Here is a 4,842-nt window from a genome sequence, read left to right as displayed (position 1 = left end):
TTCTTTTGCATACATTTCTTACAAAACAAAATCGATCGATCGTGTCTGTGTGTGTGATTCGTTGTTGTCATTTTGAGTTCGTTGAAATTATCGAAGTTTGAGGTACCGCTACTTCTTTAATGGCTAATCCGTTTTATCTTGGGAGGAATTAATCTGCAACCTCGGGTACTTGAGGGGATTAAATTTCTTAAGGACACACAGTGGGTTAATGTGGACTCGGATAGTTCTTTGTATTTTTCTTTTCATCTTTTATTATTTCTGATTTGCTAATTTGAATACAGGAGATAACAGTACCAAGCCTTGCATATCGCTTGTTTGTATTGTTTTACTGTTATTTGCACCATCAGTAGATCTATCAAATGCAATACCCACGAGAATAATATTTATGTGTAGAGCCTTATTTCTTTACCGGAGGCAATCAAACAATGTTAGCTTTTCAGAAAGAGTGACGGAGTTATTAATATTAAAAAAGAAACACTATATAATATCTTTTTATCTGTACACAAATAATTTTTCGGGTTAGGCAACTCAACTATCGTTTTGTCATGGATTAAATGAAAAGCAAACCATCACACAAGCTACAAACTATATCTCAGTTGAGCAAAATGAGAAGTTAACAGATACAATACCTTCGTATTTGGAGAGATGGTTGTTGCACGACTCCCCCGCATATGTAGATCTCAGTGTTGTAGACACATGTCAATAAAAACCGGCAGCAAAAGCTTGTATTTGACACAGGTGGCATATGACAAATACATTACATAAGTAGAAGGTTATCTACCTACTATCAATTTTCAGCAGCTTATGAGAGATGTAACAGTGTTTGCTAAACATGATAAATTAATGGAATCTTCACATACCGTTGCTAGCTAGCCCGTAAAATGCAGAAACACCTGAAATAAATGTCCATAATGAGACCTAGCTCAAGATGCACCATCAGAGCTAGATGAATAAATATGCTAGTCAAATGCAATTGATGCCCTTATTAACTAAAACTTATAACCTCTCTGAGTCACATCTGACTCGAAAATATTCTATCAAGACAACACTCTTTAGTAACTGTATCACACGTATGCATTATAAGCATATGGATTACAGTCCACTTTCATGTGGAAAGTTGTTGGCGTTTTATATTTAACTGATAGTAAATCGGGTGCAAAAGGTAATCAACTAAACCTGCTTTACAGCTTTCAGGAGCCAAAGAATTGATTTAAGAAAGCTGCCACACATTCCCATAGCTTTTCTAAAGCAGGGAAAATTCAATTACTTACCTCCCTATATGAGTCATTTTATAACTCTATCAGATAACTATATTGTACTCTTTGTTCATTTGTTGCCCTTGAACTCCCAATAGGACGTATCTGCATTTTGGAGATCAATTAAACTCTAGAATCCCCTAATTTGAAGCTTTCATTTGAATTCCAAGAAATCTCAATATCAAACGCTAGGTTAAAACATTAAAATCCTTAATGAACATAGAATTTACCTACCTGTAACGACGATGCATATAAATAACTAAATTAACATAAGGGAACCATGGAAGAACGTAAAAGGTATACAAAATTGAGATTTAAATTCAGTACTGGCACAAGATCTTCGCCAAATTGAAAGAAAACAAACTTCACTCACATAATCAAATTAGAAATAAATGAAGCATAGTTAAAGAATTTATGTTGATGCTTCTTAATAGTTGAGATCACTGATAGGGAATTTACAAACTTACCCGATGAAAACATTAGATATTTGAACCTTTTTGATGCCAAACCTGACTTTTTCTCTGCTTTCGTAGTTTAAGATACCAATGAAGAAATTCACACAATACCAATTAAATAAAATGACCAGTGAAGGGAAAAAAGTACTAATTCACAAACCTAAATTGAAACATATTGATGAAATTGGGTTACCGTTTCCAACATCCATTGTGAAGATCCTATCTTTGCATCTGATACTAAATCAGCGCACACAACCATCTTAACATATCAGCAAGAAATTGATTAAATAAATAATAAATTAACAATCGGATGTAACGCATTCAATCACAAAATTGAAAATTCAGCTGTCAAAACAAACTTCTTAAGACCCATGCTTCATGTGGGTGTCTAATTAATCAAATCAATGTGATTAAACAAAAAAAGGGTTGTAATAAGAAAAGTGAGATAAAATACAGAATAGAACTCACCTTAACTACGATAGCAAAAACAGCCGGCAATTTTGTGAAGGTATTCTAGAGGGTAATATAATTCTCAAGTACTTTTAGAGTGTTCTTACAAATGGCTATAACGTCGAAACATTATTTTTAGTTCTCGAGCACCAAACTTTACTGTAATCCTCAAGTTCTTCTTCATATGAGAAAGTGACAAACTAATGAATGGATACACCTCTAGAGAATGAAGAAGGTATGGATGGATATCCCTCTCAATTTATATGGACTATGTAATTCTTTATTTGTTCTTTTTTGGTTTCTCATTTGTTCCTGCCCACGATATAATATACGTGATTTATTATAAATGCTACACACTTTCATTGTAATCGCAGTTAAAAAGTATTGTTCTTTCATCTAAATAATCAGGGGTTAACCAATCTCAAGTGGTCCTTATTAGATGGAGCTCTCAAATTGACTCTTCATAAAGAGTCTCATGATCTGGATAGGGATAGCTAAGATTTTCCAGAGGAATTTGAGAAAGCTGCTACTTATGGAGGAAATGAAAATGGCAGTTGTATTCGAATATTCAAGCGCAGGGTTGAAGAAAAGGCGAGTTTTCTTAACTACAGTTGAGATTTATTTTTTTCCGTGACTTTTGAATTGATACGATTGAAATATATGTGACTTAGATTTGCTTCTTCTCATATTATCTTGACTGTTCTTATGTTATCCAATAATAAATATCTTCCTTTTTGAGATATTTGATTACTGAAAGAGAACATCTTTTTGAGTTCTCGAATGAATGGAACAATCTCTCCCTAATAGTGAAGGAACTAGGGAAATAAACTAGCAAAGATAGTATGTTGTTTATTCCAGCTCTTTCGTTGCCTTAACGTTCCAGATTTACAAAGTAAATTAATATGTACTTTGTGTTAGTTTACCTGAAACAACTATAGCTTTAACCACATGATATTAGTTGATCTTAATAGATATTTTTACAACTATTCGGATTTGACATTTCATTAGCTTTAGCCTAACAGTTCAACTAAGAAGCTATAAATCAGGAATTAGTTGCATGAAGTTATATATTATTTTGCTTTATTTTGCTTTCCACTAATCTCTATATTGTGTCTGTTGCAAATGCAGACTATGACAACATTTATTACTGCCCCACCCGCAATAACCTTTTTGGAATTTTATCCTAAAGATAACAATGTTATTGCCATAGGAATGGATGACTCCTACATCCAGATATATAATGTTCGAGTTAATGAGGTTGAGCTATTCAGACATTTATTTCATTGTGTAAATTTCGAAATATTATTAATTCAGTATTTATTTAAATTCATTGACATCAAGTAGGATCCCTTTGTGTAGGTAAAGACAAAGCTCAAAGGACATCATAAAAGAATAACTGGGCTTGCTTTGTCAAATTCTCTCAACGTGCTTATATCTGCAGGAGCAAATTCTCAAGTAAATTAATTTGATATAGGGGTATTTCGACATATACCTTACTTAATAGAAAAATATAGTTGTTGTGTTTTGGGCGAATTTGTGGCTTGATGTTGTTGATAATAGTTGCTGCCATTGATGAACAATTTCAGCACTTTGGCCATTTTTCTGTTACAATCTGTTGAGGCTAACAATGAAACAACTTTGCTTATTTAACTTCTGTTTGGCATGTTTATCGTTACCTCATGTCTTTGATGAGAATTAATTATTGTCTTTGATGAGGTTGACTGCTACAGTTTGACACCTCTTTTTGAAGTTGAATCACTATTGCATTTTAGCCTTTTGCTGCTCCATTTTGTAATGTTTTCTGAGCCTCGGGTTGTTTTATTTTTTCTTTTACTATTGCTGAATTTTAAACTAAGATATTTGCTATACTTTTAGCCAAATTTGAGCCAATGGTTGCTATGTGTTGAGCTAAACTTCACTGCACTTGTAATTCAGCCATATTGTCAAAAATATTGCTATGATAACTGTGGTACTTTAGGTAGAAATTGAGGCTTAAGAACTGCTGCATTTTTGCCAAACTATTGCTGCATTTTTGAGTTGGTTGGGGTTCATTATTGCTCTGCGTTTTGGTGAAAAAAAGGTTACTTTAAGGCTGTTTGAAACAACTGCTTCACTTAAATATTTCATCTATTGCGCTTTAAATGTTTAATTGATTCGAACAAATACTATTGACCGATTAAATTCAATTTAAAGGCCATGCTCCTTTGAAATATCCCTCGGTTTGGGTCACTTGGTAAAAAGGTGATGACGAAGTATCTAAATAGTGGTAAGACCAAGAAACTCATTCAGAACGGCTGATGAGCCACTAGCTAGCTTCCAGTTGTTGACACCCAATTTTGGACCTCCACATTATGGATTAATCATCGAGCTTCTTCAATTTCAAACGATTTAAAATAATTAGTTTCATAAAATTTCAATAAAAAAAATATATAATATTTTGCAAGTTTTTAAATAGTCTATCACTTTATATAATTTTTAATAATATCTATGTTTTATATAATTATGTATGAAATAAGTATATCCTATAAATATTCGAAAATCATCTCAATTTATTTTTATATTTTAAAATAATGGCTATAATTTTGAATTAATTAGCTTTTATGAAATTTGAAATGTACGTTTCATCAATTTTATAATTTTAAATATGTTTTTATAGTTATGTATATAATTAATATATTTTT

At 32.2% G+C, this 4,842-nt stretch overlaps 1 long non-coding RNA gene across 1 annotated transcript; it reads right to left on the bottom strand.

Annotated features, from left to right (window-relative positions):
• Positions 1–857: 857 nt before the first annotated feature.
• LOC107058340 (uncharacterized) lies at positions 858–2,217 on the bottom strand. Its single transcript, XR_001471946.1, has 3 exons — positions 2,180–2,217; positions 1,872–1,948; positions 858–893 (listed from the first exon to the last, which is right to left on the bottom strand). It is a non-coding gene; the product is annotated as an uncharacterized lncRNA (long non-coding RNA).
• Between the last annotated feature and the right edge of the window lie 2,625 nt (positions 2,218–4,842).

This window comes from Solanum tuberosum, unplaced genomic scaffold, assembly GCF_000226075.1.
Source record: "Solanum tuberosum cultivar DM 1-3 516 R44 unplaced genomic scaffold, SolTub_3.0 scf00489, whole genome shotgun sequence".
NCBI classification, from domain to species: Eukaryota; Viridiplantae; Streptophyta; class Magnoliopsida; order Solanales; family Solanaceae; genus Solanum; species Solanum tuberosum.
This window is presented reverse-complemented; position numbering and strand designations above follow the sequence as displayed.